At 40.8% G+C, this 7,913-nt stretch overlaps 1 non-coding gene across 1 annotated transcript; it reads right to left on the reverse strand.

The window, feature by feature from the left end:
• Positions 1–4,960: 4,960 nt before the first annotated feature.
• On the reverse strand, positions 4,961–5,033 carry TRNAK-UUU. Its single transcript has one exon. It is a non-coding gene; the product is annotated as a tRNA-Lys (tRNA).
• Between the last annotated feature and the right edge of the window lie 2,880 nt (positions 5,034–7,913).

Below are 7,913 nucleotides of genomic sequence, written 5' to 3' on the forward strand. Positions count from 1 at the left end.
AACGTAGATGAAATGAAAAAATTCCTAGGAAGACACAGGTTACAAAAACTGATACAGGAAGTAATAGAAAATTTAAATAGTCCTATACCTATTAAACAAATGAATCGGTAATTTAAAACCTTACAGAGAAAACTCCAGGCCTATGCTGCTTCAAAGGTGAATTCTTCCAAATATTTATGAAACAAATAACATGAATCTTGCATAAACTCTCAAGCAATAGGGAGAAAGGAACACTTCCTAAAATATTTTGTAAGACAAGCATACTCTTGGGTATCAGACATATCTTTTGTGCCACCTCCGATTCTCTTGCCATCTTACCTTGCAACTTGTTTTACCCCAATAGTCATGGCAACCAATTTCCTCTGTGTGCAGAAAACAGCAGGACTTCACTGTTCACCTCTGTTGAACTTCTCGTCTTCTACTATAAGGCTTCTCTGTTGCTGTTGAAACATGAGCTGCTGAGAGATCTTTGATATCTGCACATGCACAACTTCTATATGTAGGGCTATTAATGCTCTATGGAGCAAAACTTTGATCAGTTGGATACAGTGGCTGACCAATTTTTTTTTTTTTTTTTTTTTTTTGAGACGTGTCTTGCTCTGTCACCCAGGCTGGAATGCAGTGGTGCAATCTTGGTTCACTGTAAGCTCTGCCTACTTGGTTCAAGTGATTCTCCTGCCTCAGCCTCCCAAGTAGCCAGGATTACAGGTGTGCACCACTACACCCAGCTAATTTTTGTATTTTTAGTAGACATGGGTATCACTGTTTTGGCCATGCTGGTCTTGAACTTCTGAGCTCAACTGATCCTCCCGCTTCGGCCTCCTAAAGTGCTGGGATTACAGGTATGAGCCACCATGTCTGGCCGTGACCAATAAAGTTTTCCCACTTTCTTCCCCTAAGTAGACTTCCTCAACTATCATCCCTAGTGAATGCCTGAAAAGTAGTCCTGTCACTTAGGAATTCACCAAGTAAAGAAATTAGAAAATATCTTCATCTTGTTAAATCAAAGACACGAGGTGACCTACAGTAGATCGGCATCCTGGAAGTGCATTTCTTGAATAGTCCAGAGAGCCTTAAGTTATAAACTTAATTTATTTGAGATTTGTATTGCTTATCAATTGCTGTAACAAATAATTCCAAATGTAGTGGTTTAAAACAACACATTTATTATCTTACTGTGTCTGTAACTCAGAAAATCAAAGTGTTGTATTTGGGTAGTTCCAGCTCAGGGTTCCTCATGGGGTTGCAATGAAGATGCCAGGCTAGGGCTCTAGTCATCATAAGGCTTGACTGGGTCTGGAGGATCTTCTTTCAATCTCCCTAGTAGGTGCTGGCAGGAAGGCTCACTCCCTCCCCAAATGGGCTACTACACAGGACAGCTGGTGACATAGTAACTGGCTTTCCTCTAGAGCTAGATCTATCACTTACATTAGACACAAAGACCACCCCTGGTACATAGGGAACTACACCAGGGCAAGAATATCAGAAGGTAGAGATTATTGGGGATCATCTTAGAGGCTGCCTACCAGATAGGCCCTCTGTCCACCTATGACCCCAGTCTCTGTCACCAAATACACTCACCACCTTCCAAAAGGGCCGAAGGGTTCCAGAATTTAGCATTTAAATCATATCCAAGTACGTATGAGACACTTCGGGTATGATTTCTTAAGTATGCCCACTCAAATACATAGAAACCTGGCTGTACAAACCAGAAAACACCACTACATCTGTTTTGTTTTGTTTTTTGAGACGGAGTTTTGCTTTTGTCACCCAGGCTGGAGTGTGGTGGCATGATCTCGGCTCGCTGCAACCTGTGCCTCCCTCGTTTTAGCGATTCTCATGCCTCAGCCTCGTGAGTGGCAGGGACTACAGGCATGTGCCACCATACCTGGCTAATTTTATATTTTTAGTAGAGACAGGGTTTCACCATGTTGGCCAGACTGGTCTCTAACTCCTGATCTCAAGTGATCCACCTGCCTCCACCTCCCAAAGTGCTGGGATTACAGGTGTGAGCCACTGCACTCGGCCTGCCACTACATCTGGACAAGAGTTTGACCCCTTTACTTTCAAAGTAAAAGTCTGGTATTGTACCAACCAAGCCACATAGGTCCTAAGAAGAGATTCTTATTCATATTGAGAAATGATTTTAGCACATATCACTAATGTTGACTGGTGTTATAAATGAATTATTAGACTCAGAAAAGACAACTAAGGAGGTGATTTGAATTCCATGGAGTCAATTCATTGGACAGAAGTGTATTCATGTACTCTGAACATTGCTTGTATTCGCTATTACTTGTTTTTTGTTTTTTTTTTTTTGTTTTTTGTTTTTTGTGTTTTTTTTTGCACTAAGTCTAAGAAATCAAACTGGTCTATATAGGATGAATGCAAATAGGATCAATACAACAGTCCTTATTCATTTACCTACGATCTGTAAAAGGGAAGACTGAAGAAGTGGAACCAACTGATTCCCTTCAGCAGCTAGTTATTGAACTTAACATTGGCACCCAAAAAAGGACTTTTCTGGTGACCAAGAAAAACAACAAAAGTAATGACAAAGGCAGAGAGGTGGAGAGCAACTAGCTTAAAACAATAAAGTTATACATTGTCAAATACTTATTAAAGCAAATAATTAATAAGGAAGAGAATATCCCAGCAATTAGCAGAAGTTAATGTGGGTTTTGTCATTTCCACGGTGAAATTGCATACAAAGTAGTAATAAAAATGCATCTCAGCTGAGCATACACTTTTGTCTGACACCAGGGAAGAAAGGAATTTTCCAATGTAGGACCGTATGGCTCAGTGAGGTGTGCGACTTTTGGGTAAATGGTGAGATTTCATAGGAAAGAAACTCATAACTCAGAGCGGAAATGGCGGTTTTCAGGAATGGTTGAAAGCATAAAATCCAGGGATTTGGCTTTTCTTGGGGGGTGGCGTGCTAAAACTCATAGCAGAGAATGGTTTACGATCCATCGACCTCTGGGTTACGGGCCTCACACGCTTCCGCTGCGCCAGTTTGCTGACCAGATTGCAAAACCCGCTGATCTTAGTTTCAATCATCAAAGTCACCTTTCAGTACCGACAAAATTTTCATTTTCTAATTATTTCATTTTGCATCTGATCGTTTACACTGTCCCTATCTCTGCCAAGGAAGTTGAAGATTCGCTACTCGATAACTAGATGGCCTCAGGCCATAACCTCCGAATCTGTGTTTTCCAACCTGCCAAAGATGGTCTGAGCCTCTTAGCAGACACTCGTTTATCACAGCGAGCCTAGGAGGAGGGCGCCAAGCAAAACACTAGGTGTAGTCTTCTCGAGTAGAATCTAGGCAGTCGTGGAGCGAACGCAGCTGTCACCGGAGAGGAATCGTGTTAACCGTCTTGTTTGTTTCTATAAAAAAATTTCATAGACGATCGTAGAAGAGATTTTTTCCCTTGATGCAGTAAAAATGATCAATGTTATTAAAGTTCAACTCGACTTGTGTGTGTTCTGTGTGACGAAATGGAAAGTATACATAAAGGACTTCCGTTGCATACCTCAGCACAATGTTATCTCCCGAAAAAGCACTCCTCCAGCTGATTCCGTTACAAGCATAGCTAGTGGCTTTTTCAGAAAACACCATTTTTATTTGAAAGAATGATTAACAAACTATGGTTATTAAGACTCGGTATTTGACAGACATGATTTTTTTAATTTTTTAATTAACCAAGTGAGCCTGCCACTTCAAGGAAAACAACTGACAGTATTTGTGACCAATGATAAGAGTGGGGCTTTCTAGCAAAAATTTGAATGTTGCAAAACTTGTATCCGTTATCATGAGCCTGACAACTTCCAACTTCTGACTTTTATGAAATTGTTAGTGATAGCAGTGTAATTTTAAGATTTTTAGTTGACAGTAAGTATTGTACATATATATGGGGTATAGAGTGATATTTCGATACATGTATAAATATGTAATTATCAAATGATAGTTTCTTCATTTGCTTGCAAAGTCACAAGATTTTAAACAAAACAAAAATGGTGCCCCTGAAATAAAGAGGATAAACTTGATGTATAGCTCAAATTATTACATGACAGCTACAGTTTCGATTGGATCCCTTTTGGGGCCATTTTGACAAAAACACGAAAAAAATAATAAACTAATAAAGATAAGATCTTCCTCTTCTTGTGGCTTATATCAATCAGGGAAGAGAGCTTTTAGGAAGTCCCTGAACACCAGCTCTCATTTGCAGCTTCCTTTATAATGACACTAGACAGGGTCATTCTGGAATATTGCAAATCTTTTATCATTAGTAATGTAAGCTTTTGGATGATGATGGAACATGGGCTAAGGCTAGCATGCTCGTATTTTTTTTTTTTTTTTCTCTCATTTACTCTATCTCCCTGTCCACCCTAAGACTGAAGGACTGCCCTCTTTCATTTTCCTTGGTAAAGTGGCGAGCAGTTTACCAAGGGGAGCCCAAGGACTGTCATCCAATTGCTGGTCACATACACAATTAACCAACTTTTCTTTCACGAATTATCTTTGATGTCATGTCTAAGAACTCTTTAGGCCGGGAGTGATGTCTCACGCCTGTAATCCCAGCACTTTGGGAGGCCGAGGCGGGTGGATCGCCGGAGCTCAGGAGTTGGAGACCACCTATTGCAACATGGTGTAACCCCGTCTCTACTAAAAATACAAAAAAATTAACCGGGTATGGTGGCGCGCGCCTGTAGTCCCAGCAGCTTGGGAGGCTGAGGCAGGGGAATCGCTTGAGCCCCAGAGGCTAAGGTTGCAGTGAGCCGAGATGGCTCCACTGCACTCCAGCTTGGGCTACAGAGTGAGACTACGTCTCAAACAAAGATAGCCCTCGGTCCTCACCTAGCCCTCTGTCCTCAAATCTTTGCTACTGGCTAAGGTAAAATTTAACGGATTTCTTGATGTGTCCTCATTCTAAGCAAGTAAAAACACCTCTGTTAGCGCCTGGACAGGGACTTGAACCCTGGACCCTCAGATTAAAAGTCTGATGCTCTACCGACTGAGCTACCCAGGCTCCCTAGCAAACATTTTCTTACAGTTCTACAAATAGGATCAATGATTATCACAGTTCAGTGGAGTATACACTGGTTCTTACATGTGAAAAAGAGTAACTCAGTAGAACTTTAACTTCCACAGAATCAATTCAACCACCATTCGTTTATGTTTTCTGCAGGTTCATAGAAAAGAAATGTAAGTAACATAAAAAAAAATTCTTATTTGTGTAGTTCGTAGAAAGAAAAATAAACAAGAAAACAACTGATTGCTCCTAATAAATATTTATGTAAAGTTTAGTTAAATCTGTCAGCACTGCCATATTTACTGGGTAACAAGAAATAACCAAAAAACACACAAAGAGGAACAAAGAAACAATTAAAAAACAAAAACAAGAGAAGTGGGAAGTTGGCCGGGAGCAGTGGCTCACGCCTATAATCCCAGCACTTTGGGAGGTCGAAACGGGCGGATCACCTGAGGTCGGGAGTTCGAGACCAGCTTGGCCAATATGCTGAAACTCCGCCTCTACCAAAAATACAAAAAGAAAGTAGCCAGACGTGGTGGCGCATGCCTGTAATCCCAGCTACTCAGGAGGCTGAGGCAGGAGAATCGCTTGAACCCGGGGGGCGGAGGTTGCAGTGAGCCGAGATCGCTCCACTGCACTGCAGCCTGAGGGACACAGTGCTACTCCGTCTCAAAAAAAAAAAAAAAAAAAGAAGTGGGAAGCAACCAGTTGAAAGCAATGGTAAGAGCCTGACAAATCTCATAAAATGTCCCATTATTTATACTTTTCACTGCTCTGGGGTGTTCTTGCCTGTCTAAAAGAATTTTGACTAACGTGATACCTACCACATGTTTTCAGTGGACATCTAACATTTTTCATTAAGTTTAAGTTTTTCTGAAGGATATAGTGACTTGTATCATAGGAATCTAAACACCATAGTAATTTAATACTTACCAACAACCTTTTAAAAGAGGGAGGTGAACAGTGCCCTCTCTTTAATTGTGGAAGATTTTACATTGATCCTTTATTTTTCTGCATGCATAGTGCCATTCCATGTCTCTTATAGAATTTTTATCCTAGTACAATGTCATTTTGTAGTTTTTTGTTTTTTTTTTTTTTTTTGATCCTTCTATGACACTTCTTTGGACCAAATATAGATATAAATATTGAAGTCTAATGTTATTTCCTGTTACCTGAAATGTGTGTTAAAGATAGTTTTTCTGGATTGTGTTATATTTGCATCTACTGCTAGTACATAATCAAAACTTAATAGGTAAATAACAATTTTAAAGCCCCTTTACTGGAAGATGTAATGGAAGTCACTGCGGAATTTGTCATCCCCCTTTCTCCACGAAATTGTACACAATATGCAAGTCCACCTCGATAGATGGAGGTTCTAACTTAGTATTCCCAATTGTTTCCATGTTGGGAGCTCGAGAGGAGAGAATTTTTAGGCTGGGGCAATGTGTCAGAGGCAAACAACTACCAGAAATTTATCAAGTGATATCTTTCCATGGAGTGCCATCACTGATTTGATTCTCAGACTTTTAGGGAAGATACAGAAGTAGATTTAAACTCCAAGTTGCCTGTAGGCCAGGATGGTTTTGATCTTTCAACCTCTGAGGTCATGAGCCCAGCAGGCTTCTACGGCATCACATTGCTTACGAATAGGTAGCACTGCTAATATTCCATTCAATTTTTACAGTTTTTGCAACATGAAGATGGTTTCATTGTTTTCCTGAGTCTTTTTCTTTCCTTCCTCCCTACTCGTTCCTCCTTTTTTCTGCCTCTTGACAATTGGCCCCCTCAAGAAGCAGGTGTCTTCAGTCCCTCCATCTCTACGCAGTCCCAATCTGTCAAATATTTAACCTTTGAAATCCTTTCTTCAAAAGCTTCCTTGAGCTCTGAGGAGGAACTACAGAGAGAATCCAGGAGGAGCCCAGCAAGCAAAGCCCTCGGGAAACCCTGCTTGAGAAGAACTGGGGAGCTCTGGAGTTAACACCTCCGCCTCAGGGACAAGTGTCTTAACCACCTACTATCAAAAATCTCAAAGGGTTTTCTTTGCATACGAGGGAGCCAGACTTTCAGAATTTCACTTCCGACTGGATAATGTTTGGATGCGTTTTGACAGCAACCAGGAGTTCCTGTGTTTGAAAACCGGAGCTTATTTCAGGGAACTGGGCTTTTGTTGAGGCTGCCTCTGAGTTGGTATGTTCTAGGAGTTACATGACTATATGCCAAATAATTTTCTTCTACACAGAAGTGACTAGAAGCCACGCAAATATTGCCCACCAAACCCCAATTTAAAATCTCTACAATTTAACATTCCCCAAACTCCTATAGTCATTCCTCCGACAGAACAAGTGTGACAGAGACATTGACGTGGAAGGGACAGTGAAATTCCTGATTGTTTCATGTCCTCTCTTGCTTGTGGACTTTGCAGTTGCATTTTCTCTGAAGGGTCCTCCCCTTTTCTTATTCTCCAGTTCCTACTTGTCCTTCAGATCTCAGTTTAAACATAACCCATTACCTCTTTCTGAAAGCTCTTGCTGACTCCCCAAGAGAGGTTTTAGAAGCTCCTGGAATATACATAGGATTCCTGAGATTATTTTAGTTATGTTAATAGTACTTATTATTACATGTATAAATTAAATGATCGCTTGCATGATCCTTCCCTAAATATTAGCATACTCAGGGCTCAGTCCTTAAATACCATAGACATACAAATGCCTCTTTCCATCTAGGACTGCTGCTTCAAACACTAGACTCACTACCTTTTTTTTTTTTTTTTTTTTTTGAGACGGAGCCTTGCTCTGTGGCCCAGGCTGGAGTGCACTGGCGCGATCTCAGCTCACTGCAACTTCCCCTGCCTCCTAGGTTCCAATGTTTCTACTGCCT

This window comes from Theropithecus gelada, chromosome 4, assembly GCF_003255815.1.
Source record: "Theropithecus gelada isolate Dixy chromosome 4, Tgel_1.0, whole genome shotgun sequence".
NCBI classification, from domain to species: Eukaryota; Metazoa; Chordata; class Mammalia; order Primates; family Cercopithecidae; genus Theropithecus; species Theropithecus gelada.